General features: G+C 37.2%; 1 non-coding gene across 1 annotated transcript; it reads left to right on the forward strand.

Moving 5' to 3' along the window:
- The first annotated feature begins 15,066 nt into the window (after window positions 1-15,066).
- LOC127546124 (U1 spliceosomal RNA) lies at window positions 15,067-15,229 on the forward strand. Its single transcript, XR_007949984.1, has one exon. It is a non-coding gene; the product is annotated as a U1 spliceosomal RNA (small nuclear RNA).
- The last annotated feature ends 561 nt before the right edge of the window (window positions 15,230-15,790 follow it).

The raw sequence follows: 15,790 nt of genomic DNA on the forward strand, positions 1-15,790 counted from the left end.
TGGTTTCTTTCCTTTTACTTCTCCCCATGCCTCTATTCTTTCTTCTTATAGTTAAATATCTATTTTATCTATAGACTAGGCCTGCCAGGTAAGGTCATACTCCAACCTCATGGGGTATTCCCTTTTTCCTGGTTAATTGTAAGTTGTACTAAAAAACTTGTCCTTTCCATCATTAATTGTTAAAACCCCTTTCCTTGCTAACTATATGCTCTCCCAACTCTATTTTATATTTGCCACTCCTAATGTCTATTATATCTCTTTATTTTGTCTGCAACTTGTTCTCTTAAATAAATTACCTTTTGCTAAAGAGAATTGTCATTGTGAATTCTTCACATGATTGAACACCAATATTCAGTGGCTGAACCTCAATCCCAAATACTTCATTTGGAACTAGGAATTATTCCCCAAAATCATTTCATAAAAATACTTTGTATATCTCAACATGTTATATTAGTTTTTATTGTTATTATAGTTTTTTCTTAAATATAAAGAATGATTGCTGTTAGGATTCTTTTATGAGACAAAGTCTTAACGCCTAAACCAAGGAAGGATAAAACACACAAAGAAAACTACAGCTCAACATCATTAATGAATATAGATTCAAAAATTCTAGATAAAATACTGATAGATTCAGATATTCATCTAAGAAATCATTTATAATTATCAATTTGGATTTATATCAGGCACACAAGGATGTTCACTATTAGGAAAACAATCAACATAATCATTTAAAAAATCCAAAACCACAAGATTTTCTCAATAAATACAGAACAAAACTGACAAAACAATTTTCATTTAGACTTAAGTCTACAAAGAATAGGAATACAGGGACCTTTTTAACATTATAAAATGTATTTATTTAAAACAAAAAGCAAACATCATAAACAATGAAGATATACCATAAGCATTCTTAATAGATATATAATAAAGCAAGAATGCTCATTCTCCCACTATTATTTGACAATCCTGAAAATCCAAGTAAAAGCAATAAGATACAAAAAAGAAATTAAAAGCAGAAATATAGGCAAAGAAGAGAGAAAATTATCTGTTTATTGATGACAGCATGATATTTGGAAAATCTTAGGGAATTAGCAAAGATACTAATTGAGATTGTTGAGGTCTAGATTTGGGATACCTAAATGAAATTAGGGTTTAGTTAAGGTCTAGTGGTAGATTTGGGGTACAGGGAGTCAAGCAAAGCTCCCCTGCAACCCCCTTGGATTCGGCACAAGGATACGGAGGTAAATGGGATCTAATAGCGGTATGAGTTCCCAATAGAAGCATTTATTGGCCTGGAGAGCTAGATTGATAAAAGCGGTTTATTATTAGGTTTGGAAGTAAGGAGATAGGTGAAGATAGAGATAAGGAGGGCACTGAACAAAGGGTCCAGTGGACAGAGGGTCCTCACATGGCTACCGTGTTTGGAATCTCTGCAAAGAGGGGTTTCCAGCATGGCCTTTTTATAATAGGAGACTTAGCTGGAGGGGCTTTTGGGTGTAGCCCCAAAGTTGGCTCTGATCTGGGTGGGGCTGGGACAGGTAGGGATCTTCTATTGGAATTCAAAGGGACCAGGATTTGTGAGTCAAAGGGTAATTACATTCACTAGGAGGGGATGGGAATCTAGAAACTAATCTTTCCCACATCAAAATCTAACCCCAATAAATAAATGGTCAAGGGATAAAAACCGAACACAAAAGAAGATTTGCAAAACTATTAACTACCATTTGAAAAAATGTTCCAAATTAGTAAGAATAGGATAAATGAAGATCAAAATGACTCTCAGGTTTCATTTCATGCCTTGCAAATGGGCATAGATGACAAAAGAAAAGCATAGCAGATTAGTGTATTGTTGGTGGAGTTATGAATAAGTACAAATTATTTTGGAAAGAAATTTGTCTTTATGCAAATAAAGTGACTAAAATATCAATATTCTCTGATCTGGAGATTGTGCTATTAGGTTTAACAGTACTGAATGAAATGATGATTATGATGACTACAAAGAAGCATAATAAAACTTACATGAACTGATGCAGACTGAAAAGTAAGCAGATTAAGAAGACAACTGCACAATAATTACAAAAATGTAAATTGAAAAAACAGTAAAATGATCAAAGATGAATATTGTAAAACTATAAACAGGCATGGTTCAAAATAGGAGATACAAGAAAGCATCCCCCGTCCCATTTCTTTGCAGAGATGGGAAGTTCATGGGTTTAGAACACTGCTCATATTTTCATACTTTTTTGATATATTAATTATTTTGATTGATTTTTTTCTCTTCTTCTTTTTTCAAACAATTGCAGTATCTCTGCAAGCAAATCCCAAATGGGGTCACTGATTGACCAACAACAGACTCCAGTTCAAGCCCCATTTGCTCATTGTTTTGAATTCGATGGCTCAGGGCAAGTTTAAATAGCAATTGTTTCTCTTCTGGCTAGAAACTCTGAGAGCCTTCAGCAGTGATTGATTGTTTTGTGAAGCCAAAGTAGGCATCTTTTACCTCAATTCTAACTTAGCCTTTAATTACTGAATGGGTGTTGCCTCAGATAAACTGATTTGGGAAAGACTTTAGCTTAAAAAGGCAAAAGCTCCCACTCTATCCTGGATCATCCCCAGTTATCCTGACATATCTCACTACTAGATTCCGGTGACTGCACTGGAGAATAAGAATGATGACTTTGCACAGTTCTGCCTCACTTAAAATCAATTCACTTACAAATTAAGACATCACCTTTCTGAGATCATTAGTCCTCTTCAAGAAGGAAGGAAAAACAATAATCCAGACCATGGATTTAACTATTTGTTATTTATTTGAATTTATCCTCTTTATATTTGTTATGTATCTCTGTGTGTGTGTGTATGTACATACATATAATATATATATATATTATGTATATAATAACTTTGAAAATTTTATAACTTTGAAATAAATGCCTGATTTGGTTTTATTATGGTGTAAACTTTAGCAAATGTTAATACATGCAACAAAATGCTACCTTTATTATCATCTTCCCTGCTACATCTATCCTGTTCTTAGAAGTATTGACTATTTCATTGTTTAGATTTGTATCCCAAGGCCCTAGAATGGTACCTGGTAAACAGAAGGTGTTTAATAAATGCTTGTTGATTGATGTATCTGCAAGGGAGCAAGATTTTCTCTTTAGCCTCTATTCCTAATGTATGAATGAAAGGGTTTGGGCGGGATAATAGCAGAGATGACTATTCTGTCTCTCTTTGATCCATAGAATTGATGTGCTTGAGGTTCAGCATCAAATATTGAGATTGTTGTAGGCACCAAATTTTGGAGTTTGGTCATGTGAAGAATTCACAAAGGCCATTCTCTTTGGCCAAAAGTAGGTTTATTTAGGAGAAGAGATTACAGACAAATGACCAGATCCCTAGAAATGGTAAATACCTGATTGTGTTGGGAAAGCCTATAGTTAACAAAGAGTTTTAACAATTCGTGATGGAAAAGACAAGTTCCCTAATGGAACTCACAGTTAGCCAGGAGAAGGGGAATGTTCTGTGAGGTAGGAGTATACAATTGACTAACAGGCTAAATCCTAAAAGGATTTTAGCACCTTAAAAGAGTTATTTAGCTATAAAAAGGAGAAAAACAACAGGAAGCAGGACACAGCCATGGTGGGTCCAACTCAAAGGGGTTCAGCAAAGATGGCATGACCATAGACAGATTTATATGGGAAATTTAACCTCAGGCGTTTGACATAACTTGCATTTCTGACTGAACACAGCAAGGTGGGTCTATCCACGACTTCCACAAATGGTGGGACTATAAGGTTGAACTGATCCCCACCAGTGCCCTTCTCTGCTTGCCTCAAGGAGTAATCTTATCAGTACTTCAATCTTTCTCTGCCAATTTCACCTAGTTACTTGAATTTCATCACAATAATAGCCCCATGTTATATATATAGGGGGATAGTCCTCACTACATGTGGAAATGCTATCTGTAGGAATATAACTTCTGATTGCTTATTTTGCTAGAAATTAGATGTGGGAGATGGAAAGTTGCTGTTTTTTCCAAGTGTAACTCAAGAGTAGCTTCTATATGGGATCCCTTACTCCCTTAGACTTTTGTTGAATGACTACTGGGATCTTTTGCCTTCAGTTCTTTAAGTCTCATTGTTTAGGTCTATCGATACTTTAGTTGGCCTAGAATAAGTATAAATAAGAATTTTTTTCTATCATTATAATGTCTGGACTAGCTTCCTGGAGGGCCTCAGGATCAGTCAGAGTCAGGTTAAATCGAAGTTCTTGGTCTTTAGAAGGAGAACTGAAAGAGGCAGGCAAACTGCCATGTGGATTGCCAAAGATGTATCCTTGAATCTGGAATCAGGATTCTCCAGCCTCTCTCTTCCTTGTTTTGCAGCCAAGTGAGACTGACCTCTCTCCCTCAGCCTTCCAATCCTTGCCTATGATTACCTTTTTCCGAACATTCAGCAAGCACCAATCAGGAGGAGAGCCATCACATTACCATATCATCTAAAAATGTGTATAGAGCCATTATCTCACATAGAACAGGTAATTAGCCTTAAGTGTTCTGCTGTCTGATTCAAGCACACCTTTTCAAAGTTTCAGCCCTCTACATTCCAAAAACTTGATTTTCATTTTGATTTTGTAAACTAACAATTTTTGGTGAAAAACTTTGGAGGCAAATTTTTTTCCCCACCCATATTGATTTTTTTTTTGTGATGATGATTCCTTTGGCCATCTTCTGTCTCATTTTTTATCTAACCCTTTTCTTTAAAAGGGTGTTGCCTCAGATAAGCACTCTGAGTCTTTAGAAACTTTTTTTTTTTTGACTTAAGGAAAAAAGTTTCTAGCGATTTTTTTTTCCTGTGTTCAGTTTCTGTTCCTGAAGATTTTTGCCTTCCCCTGGAAAATAACTTTTTATTTGTATAATTTTTTTTCTCCAGATGAGTATTCTACTTTCCTTTAAGTCAGGAGAACAGCTACATTCATCTGTAAAATGAAGTTGTTAAATTTGATGATTTGTAAGATCTAAACTAGGAGCAATTGTATGATCAAGTCATTTTTAGGTCATTGGAGGAATAGTAGATAGAATGCTAAGCCTAGAGTCAGAAAGACTTATCTCCCTGAGTTCAAATCTGGCCCTGATACTTATCAGTTTTGTGAACTTAGGTAAGTCATTTAGTTGTTTGCCTCAGTTTCCTTATCTTTAAAATGAACCACTCCAGTGTCTTTACCAAGAAAACTCCAAATGGGGTCATGAAGAGTTGGACATGATTGAAAAATGATTTAACATCAACCAAGAAAAGGTCTCTTCCAGATCTAAATGTATGATTCTGTGGTCAGGAAAGGCTTCTAGGAAAACAAGGAACAGTAGAAAAGAAGAGATCTGGGAGGAAGGGTGATCAGATCTGTAATCATGAGAGACCACTGAACACCATTTAGTATTATTCAATTGAACTCACTTGCATATTGAACTCCATAACTCCAGGGCTCAGCAAAGTCAGTTGGTTGCCAGAAAGAACATTAAAAAAACAAACAAACAAACAAAAAAACAAACCAACAACATACAAGCCATTTGGTAAAACAGCAGCAAGATTACTAATGTGCATCTATTAGGATCCTCATCTTAGCTGATGCTGGTTTATCAGCAAAATCATTACTTGAAGTGGGTTGAATGTACCAAACATGTGTTTCCAGCTGGTCAACAATTCTTTTCTCTTAACTTTTAATCTGTGTTAGTCTGCTACAACAGATTATAGGACAAATGATATCCTGAGAGCTGTAGGTCTATGTGGATTGAAGTAGGCAGTTTCATTATTTATATCAGGAAAGCTTTCTTCCACTATGCAGGGATATGTGTGTGTGTGTGTATGTGTGTGTGTGTGTGTGTGTGTGTGTGTCTACTTATACAGACAAGAAGGTAAATGGTTCCTTGATTTTTAAAATATGTGGACAATAAAATGAATGTACAAGCCATAATTGTGGGTCTTGGTTAGGAAAATAGAAAGGATGCTCTCAGTTTTTGATAGTGAATTCTATCCTCTCTTTTAACTTCCTCTTTGAGAGCTCTCAGGCTCCATATCCTGAGGCTTCAATAGCTTTAAGGTGGAAGCTACGTCTTTAATGGGTCTATGACTCAGAGGGACCCAGGCTTGGTTGCTTTTTCTGTGTATAGAACTATAATCCTTCTCAATTATCAGAGACATAAATTACTATTATTTCCTTACCAGATCGAACATCTCCCTTAAATATGTGAAAGAAAAATTGTTGGTTGTCTAGTGAATTCTCCTCTTGGAAAAAAAAAACCTGCTTCTCCTTAATCTACAAGTTCAATGAAAGTTCAAAAGTTGATCGGTGCAAACTATATTGTAATAATTCATCGAGCTCACTTCTCCATACACATTATGAAACTCCATCTCGAGACATTATTTTTTTTTTGTATCCTCGTCCATGTAAAAGTAATCAAACAGCACATTTCCTGGGCAGATAGTGGATACCTATTGATCATATTCAGAGCACAGATGGTATTAGAGAGCATGGCTGACATATAGGCCTCAGTGTCAATCACAGGAACAAATTGATTTTGACTGTCCCAGCAGCAATTCTCCTAGCCCAGCAGAATTCCATAAGGTGCTCCTGCACAGAGAATTTTGATCAGACAGCATTTCTGAAGGAGTGTCATAGCCCAAAGTTATTGCAGAGCTAAACTTGATTATAGGGAAAATGGTGATTTTAATGTACTTCATACTTACCTTTAATGCAAGTGAGTCAATATCTTTCCAATCTTGAAAAGGGCTGGCTCGAGTGAAAAATGAAGCTAGAATTTATATGTCTACTAATTAGGGTAAGGGAAAATCCTTATTTGCATTTTTCTATGAGTATACAAAGCACCATTAATGCATTTTTCCAACTGGGATTTATTTTCTTATTCATTTTTTAATTAATAATTTTCATTAACAAAATTAAAGAGCTTATGCTTAGGCCATCAATCTTTTCCTTATAACTAAGGCATGGGCTTGGAGAACAGGGAAGAAAAAGATAGCAGTCTAGCCACAGTACTATTTCAAGGGCTGAAATCATAAGCAAACATTCACAATGAACAATGAACAAGAGCTTGGGCAAAGCATGACAATATTCAATACCTTTAACTAAAGTAAGTTAACACTGCATGCACTGCGGTGGCCCGGCCATGTTCGATAATTCAATAGAAAATTAGTTTGACTTGAGCAGGGAAGTGTTTAAAAATGTAAGCCGTAAGGAATGGCCGTGGAGCAAGTTGGTCCTGGCCTGTTCCTATTTCTTCCTTGCAAGGAGACACAATTTCTTTTTTCATGACCTTTTCTGTTCCTGTTCTAGAACTTTTTCTGCTTATTGGAAATATTGGACCATGTTTTTAGGGTGATAGCTTGTGGGACCAGCATAGACATACAGAACTACAATTATATCTAAAGAGATTCAGACATCATCCAGTCCAAACCATTCATTTTATAGATGAGGAAACTGAGGGAGACTAGATGAAATGATTTGATCACTCCTGGGGCAAGCAGGCCAGCCTAGCTATAGTTGCAGGCACCCTTTGGGGGGAAATGGCAAGTTCTTACAACCATCACCACCACCTTGGACACTGTCTCTTTTCAGACCCTGATAGAAACAACTCAGGACCCTGAATATGAGAGTTTTATGAATAGCAGTCTATCTTCTTTTTTTTAAATTTTAATAGCTTTTTATTTACAAATTATGTATATGCATAGGGAATTTTACTGCATTGACAATTGCCAACCTTTTTTTCCAATTTTTCCCCTCCTTCCCCCGACCCCCTCCCCTAGATGGCAGGATGACCAATGCATGTTAAATATGTTAAAGTATAAATTAAATACAAAATAAGTATACATGTCCAAACCTGCTATTTTGCTGTACAAAAAGAATCGGACTCTGAAATATTAGCAATCTATTTTCAATTTGTTTTCAGCCCTGCTGCTGTAGCCCTTGTTGAGGGAAAATCACTGTGTAAAAGGGATCCACATTTCTCATCACCACTAGCAGCAACCTGGTAACTGTCAATGGGTAGAAAAATCTTGGGAGATAAAACATTTCCCTCTTGTTCTGCATCCCCAACCATCAGTACTGCTTCTAGTTTAGCCCTCACAGCCATTAAAGAGAGGAAGCAACTCACAGGAAGAAGGAGCAAGCTCTCCTTCCCATTGCCAACCAACTCTTGCACCCAGAGAGGACAAGCCAGGTTAGCAAGATGACCTAAGGAGGTAGCATGTGCCAGACAAATTGAACCACTGCTACCATCTGCCCTTAGTTCCTGATGAATACAGCTCAGGAGATAATCCAAGAGCCTTGATAATAGCAACACTTTTAGCATAGTCGCTTGCTCCACCAGCAAACTGAGAAGCAACCATTATACAGCTTGGTGATTGCTCGTACAGTGGCTACAACCATAATAACTAAAACCCAGAAAGGAAAATTCTTGCCAGCAGTGTCCATGGTGTTGTCAAATGATTCCCCATCAGAAGTTGATGTGATTTTACTAGTGGAAATGACATTAAAAGTCTTACCATCTGCTTTGTTGCTAAACTATGAAGACCACAGAACAATTCCATCTGACTTGTCTCTGAAACCTTTTAAATGTGTTGTCTCCCCACAAAAAAAGTGCATCATGGCTTTTCTATTTGGATTTCCTGTTGCTTAGCACAGTGCTCTCTACATAATAGCTTGTTAAATACTTGATTCATTCAAGTTCACAAACTAGTTAGTAGAATTAGTATCAAACCTAGAAGCTACTTCTTTTGACATCTACTTCCCAGTTATTTCCATTATATGACAGTTGTGTCAACACTTGCTAGGGTTCCAGAACAGAAATTTTAACTTGAAGTTCACCCTACTCCTAAGAAATCTGCATATAGATTTCAAAGGATTTGTGAACTTGAAAGGGAAAAAAGAACTTATTTCAATATAATTGCTTTTCTTTGAAATTGTATTTCTTTTATTTTATGAATTTAAAAATGTGATTCTGAAAAAAAAAAAAAGATCCACAGGCATGTTTCACCAGACAGAGGGCTCCAACACACACACACACACACACACACACACACACACACACACACTCACATACACACATACACACACATACACACACACAAAGATTATAATCCCTGATCTAGAAGTAAATGCTTCTCAAAAGAGTGACATTTTTAATCACAAGTTTGGCAGACCCTATTTAGAGAATGGCTGCCTATTATTGTTCATATGTGTCCAACTCTTTGTGGTTTGGAGGTTTTCTTGGCAAAGATATTTCAGTGTTTTGCCATTTCCTTCTCCAGTACAGATGAGGAAACTGAGGCAATCAGGTTTAAGTGACTTGCCCAGGATCTTCTTAACTCAGATCTTCTTAACCTGCATCACACTCTATCCACTATCCCATCTAGCTTCCTTTACATCACATGCTATAATTGCAGGGGCACAGAAAGCTTTACCTTTTTAAAATGACCTTTCCAAGCAATCTTTCATAGAACTAAAAGTTTCCACCACTGGATTTCCTCTTATGAATTAAAGCATCAACTACAAAAGGCCCCTGTTATCTTACCTGAGAGAAGTAATTTAAGTCACTTATATGTGAACAATTACTTAATGGAGAGAGACCTGGTTCCAGGTTTTGTTGGCAGGATGAAGTAAAGAAAGATGTAGCAATATAATTTACAGGAGGGAGTCCAATTTGGTAATTTCTGGGTAGGAAGAAAAGGAGAAAATGTTTTTATTTATTTAGCATGCCCTATGCACTGAGTACTATGTTAAGTACTTCACAAATATTATCTCAATTGATCCTCATAACAATCCTGAGAGGTTAGTGCTATTGTTATCCCCGGTTCACAAATGAGGAAACTGAAACAGAGAAAAATTAAAGCGATTTGCCCAGAATCACACAGTCACTAAGTATCTGAGCTGGATTTGAACTCAGATCTCCCTAACTCTAAGTTCCACCTGACTTCCTTGTTGAAGTTACAAGGATGTTGTAGAAGGTAAAATGACTTCGTAATTAAATGTAAAGGTGGGACCATCAAAGACAAGCTTTGTAGATTCTTTCAAGGATAAATATTAGCTTTGCTCTGCTTTTCAGAATCCCAGCATTTTAGAGTTGAAAGGGCCTTAGCAAATATCTAGTCCAACCCATTCATTCCCTCTTCTTATTAGGGGTCCGAATTAGTGGGCTGATGAGAAGTCAATAGCAGCTTATGACTGGGCTCCTTGGTTAGGTTGAAAGACCAGCATGGTCTAGTGGAAAGAATGTTTGAATTTGACATTAGAGGTCCTGGCTTTGAATTCTACCTTTGCCACTGGCATGACTTTAAGTCACTCCTGACCCTTTTTTGGTCTTTGGTTTCTTCAACTATTAAATGAGATGGCTGGAGAAGACCATAGTATGTTGACCTAGAGCTAGAAGGAAACTCTGAGGCCATTCAATCCAATTCATGCATTTTATGGATGAAGAAACCAAGGCTCCAGGCAGTGAGATGATTTGCCCACAGACACACAGCTGATAAATATAAAAGAAGGGATTTGAAAAGGACAAAGTATCATATATGGGATAGGGAGGAGTGAAATGAAAGAAAAAACATTAGGTTTAGCCTCCTGTTATTATTGCTAGGGGGAACCCAGGTGCTCTCCAAGCAAATGTCTACAAAAGGCCTGTAAAGGATATTGTCCTCTTTCAACACACATACATTTTATCTCTTTTTCTTTTAAATGGAGGAGGGACACTTATCTACTCACATTCCTTTTGGGGCTTTGTGTTCTAGGGAAGGAAGTTCTCCAAGAGGGAATGGGGTTGACAGTTCCTCAACAGAAACCCTCAGAGACCCATTTTCATTCTGGGGTGGATGACAGAAAGGGGACTCCAGGGCTGAATTGTCCAGATAGACTTCTTTCCCCAAATGGAACTATGGGGAGTATGTGTCCAAAATCTCTGAATTCCTAAGGGGAGCATCTTTAGAAGTCAAGGGTATAAACTATTAAAGTATAGGGGCCCTTGCATAATAGACTTCTTGTTAAATATGGCATAGTTGACCTTCCTTTTTGGTACCGGTTGGACACGATAGTCACTGAGGTCACATCTGACTGAAATTCTGTAATTCTGTAAAGCTATTTGCTTTTTTGGAGTTTGGTCATGAAATTATAAGAATGGTAGGGCTGAGTGTAGTTATAAGGCCCCTGATGGTCATTTTGTCCAAAGAGGATCCATTTGCGCTTCACTGAAATGTAACTTTGGCATTTTGTATCCACAGGAATAGTTTAAGTCTTTACAGCTTAACAGGGCCCTGTAAAGTATATGGCTACAGCAGGGAATGTCTTATCATTTGAGTCCTATATAAAACCTATGTGATCAGAAATAGATATTTATTTGTTATTTATACATGCATTTAGAGACTTAGCAATAAATAAAACAAGTATAAGCATCTGTCCACTCTTTAAAAAAGCCATTTCATAGGCAGAGAAGTGCTTTAGAAGAATACTCATCATCATTCAATTACTTCAAAGCAACAAACTTTTTGTTGTTGTTTAAATTTTTTTAGTCATTTTTAACTCTTTGTGACCTTATTTGAGATTTTCTTGGCAAAGATACTGGAGTGGTTTGCATTTTCTTCTCCAGATCATTTTTCAGATGAGAAACTGAGGCAAACAGGGTTAAGTGACTTGTCCAGGGTAGTTACTAAATGTCTTGTGGCCAAGGAAAATTAGTACTCTATCCACTGGACACCTAGTTGTCCCCAACATTTATTAACCATCTACTATGTGCAAGATGAGAGGCAGTTTGGAGTATTGGCTAGAGCACAAGGGTTAGAGTAAGAAGCCCTAGGTTCAAGTTCTTCCTACTATTATCAGTGCCTCAAATAACCTTTAAGATTATAATTTATAGATCTGTAAGTTATTTATATTAGTGGAGAAATTTCCCACGCTGGAACTCCCCTACACTGACAGAATCACAGGTATGGTTGAATAAAATGTACAAGGTCCTGTAGTGGGTACTAGGATACAAAGATTAAAATGACAGTTTTAGCCTTCAAAGAGCCTATACTGGGGGGAAGGCAGAAATACAAAAATGTACAAGATAAAAGTATACAAAGAAGTTCCAGGAAGGGGGTTGGGGTACCAGGGAAAATTCCATATAGAGGGAGGTGGGTAAAAAGAATATATAAAAAAGGAAGTAATGTTTGTTTCATTGGTTTGTTTTTGTCTAACCTGCTTCAGCTCTACTACAGAGAAAGAAGAAAGGAAATAAGAATTTATTAACTACCTACTATGAGCAAGGCACTATGCTAAACATTTTATAAATATTATCTAGTTTTATCTTCACAGAGCAATTTGGAACTATGCTCAAAAAGTTATCAAACTGTGCATACCCTTTGATCCAGCAGTGTTTCTACTGGGCTTATACCCCAAAGAGATACTAAAGAAAGGAAAGGGACCTGTATGTGCCAAAATGTTTGTGGCAGCCCTGTTTGTAGTGGCTAAAAACTGGAAAATGAAAGGATGCCCATCAATTGGAGAATGGCTGGGTAAATTGTGGTATATGAATATTATGGAATATTATTGTTCCGTAAGGAATGACCAGCAGGATGAATACAGAGAGGACTGGTGAGTCTTAGATGAACTGATGCTAAGTGAAATGAGCAGAACCAGGAGATCATTATACATCTCAACAATACTGTATGAGGATGTATTCTGATGGAAGTGGATCTCTTCGATAAAGAGAGCTAATTCAGTTTCAATTGATCAAGGATGGACAGAAACAGCTACACCCAAAGAGAACACTGGGAAATGAATATAAACTGCTTTCATTTTTGTTTTTCTTCCCGGGTTATTTATACCTTCTGAATCCAATTCTCCCTGTGCACAAGAGAACAGTTCGGTTCTGCACACATATATTGTATGTAGGATATACTGTGGCATATTTAACATGTATAGGACTGCTTGCCATCTGGGGGAGGGGGTGGAGGGAGAGAGGGGAAAAATCGGAACGGAAGTGAGTGCAAGAGATAATGTTGTAAAAAATTACCCAGGCATGGGTTCTGTCAATAAAAAGTTACTTTAAAAAATAATTTAAAAAAATTTATCCTCACAACAACCCTGGGAGATAAGTCCTATTATTATTATTATCTTCATTTTATAGTTGAGCACAGTGACAGAGAAAAAGATTAAGTGATTTACCTACAATTACACAATTAGGAGGTATCTGAGGTCAGCTTTGAACTCAGATTCTTCTGATGCAGGTCCAGAGTACTATCTATAGTGCCAGATAGCTGAGGATTCAATTATAACAAGAGGAAGTTCTTGTCCTTTTAAAATCATAGGATCTTAAGGTTTAAAGGTAGAAGAAATTTTTTGTTTGTTTTTGGTGAGGTTGTTGGGATTAAGTGACTTGGCTAGAGTCACCCAGCTAATTAGTGTTAAGTATCTGAGGCCGGATTTAAACTTAGATCCTCCTGATTCAGGGCCAGTACTATATCCACTGCACCACCTAGCTGCCCCTAGAAGAGATAATAGTATATCTAAACCCACTCCAATTTATATTTTATAAGGAAAAGAAAGTCTATGCAGAGGACATGAGATTACTTTCCCTGAGTGTCGCACCATTTAGCAAATGTCTGGGTAGGCTACAAATCCACTGACTCTCCAGCACTGTCCATTATACCATGATACAGTACGTGTCCTTTACAGCCCTTTACACAGTGTCCACTAGCTACCTCGCTAACCCTATTACAATTCAACTATAAGAACCCCACCCCCAAAGTGGTTAAGTCAGCTGTGACGTTTATTTGCTTGTTCTGTTTCCCCTGCTTGAACCACCTTAGCTTTTCCCCTACATGTTAGTTCTGTTCAGCCAGGTCAAATGTTCCCTGTGTCTGGATGCCTCATCTCTGACTCTCTCCCCTTATCTCCAGCCTGCAGGGATTCCCCTTTCTATGTCCTGCTGCAGCATGTATCAGCTATCCCACTCATTGGGCACTTACCATAGGTTACCACAATTGTATTGTTGCATACTTCCCACCTTTGTTGGACTTCATTACCTGACTGTGGCGTGGAGGTGCCCTCAGTTCTCAAAGGCTGGTGAAATATCACCTTTGGCAGGTAGTACCAAGTTGGAAAGGTTTGAAAGATGGTACTGGAAATGGCCTCTGTGTCTGTCCTCTGGGGATCAGCTTAGTAACATTCGAAGAGACTTATCAACAGAAGGTTAGCCACCAGGTAATGAATTTTTTGCCCACAGAACCTATTAAGTCATCTCCTAAGGGACAGAGGGCAGTGATCTGTTTCAGCTGAGGTAGCATACATATAAATGAAATAAAAGATCTTTTAAAGTATTGAATGAAAGTATTGAAACGAAAAGCAGCATAGCACTTCATGTTAAATGAATGAATGAATATATTTTATCTCTGCCTCCTGGCCACCTGGCTCCTTTCTTTCTTTTTAAAAATTTTTGTTACATTTTAAGTTCCAAACTGTCTTCATCCCTCTCACTTTATACCACATTAGAGACGGCCAACATTTGACTTAAATTTATAATTATATATAAAATCACACTATGTGTACTTTAATTTATGAGTACTTTCTTTGGAGGTAGATAGTATTTTCCTTTACAGGTCCTTTATAGTTGATTTGTGTATTTATAGCATTTGGAATAACTTGGTCGTTCACAATTATTCTTCAAACAATATTGCTGTTACTGTATATAGTATTCTTTTGGTTCTGCCTTACTTCATTTTTTCTTTATTTCATGCAAATTATTCTGTGTCTGTCTAAAACCAACCAGTGATCATCATTTCTTACAGTGAGGTAGTATTCCATCACAATTATATACCACAACTTGTTTAACCATTCCCCACCTGAGAAGTAATCCCATCTTGATTTTTTTCAGGGTCCCGCTAAAATCCCATTTTCTAAGAGAAGACTTTCCCATTCTCTTTCAATGCTACTGCCTTCTGTCTATTGAGAACTCCAATTAATTCGTATATATCTTGTTTGTACATAGTAATTCAATTGCTGTGACCCCTATTAGAACATGGAGTCCTTATACTTACCTGGCAGGGGTGAATCCATGATCACGAAGGTGTTTCCCCAGGGCGAGGTTTATCCATTGCCCTCCCAATGGGCTGACCCCTGTGATTTTCCCATATGCGGGAAATTCGATTGCATAATTTGTGATAGTGGGGGACTGCGTTCACTCTCTCCCCTGTTTCTGACGTTCAAAAGAGAAAAAAAAGAACATGGAGTCCTTGAAAACTGGGACAGTCTCTTTGTAACTGTTAGCACACTCCCTCATATATACTAAGCTCTTAGTAAATGTTTATTGACTCACTGAGTGGATTGAAAACCCCCTGAGGGCAGGGAGCAAATCTTAGGTCTTTAGATATCCGGTCTCTATTATAGGGCACTGAATATAGCAGATGCTCAAAAAAATAATTGCCCAATTAATAATGGACAATTATTCATGATTTTTCAACCTTCTCTTCTTAAGGCTAAATAACTCTAATTCCTTGACTCTTTTCTTATGATAGTATTAAACACAAATGACAAGCTCTGCTTAGAATTGCTTCCTATCTTTTAAACATAGGCAAGACATTGGAAGGGGTAGTTTTTATGGAACAGTAAAAAAAAAAACCCAAAACAAACAAACAAACAAAAAACAACTTAGTACACAAAGAAATTCCATATGACGCGCGCGCGCGCGCGTACACACACACACACACACACACACACACACACAAATAAGGTACAATATGGCAAATTGTGAATT

This window comes from Antechinus flavipes, chromosome 1, assembly GCF_016432865.1.
Source record: "Antechinus flavipes isolate AdamAnt ecotype Samford, QLD, Australia chromosome 1, AdamAnt_v2, whole genome shotgun sequence".
In the NCBI taxonomy this organism is placed as follows: domain Eukaryota; kingdom Metazoa; phylum Chordata; class Mammalia; order Dasyuromorphia; family Dasyuridae; genus Antechinus; species Antechinus flavipes.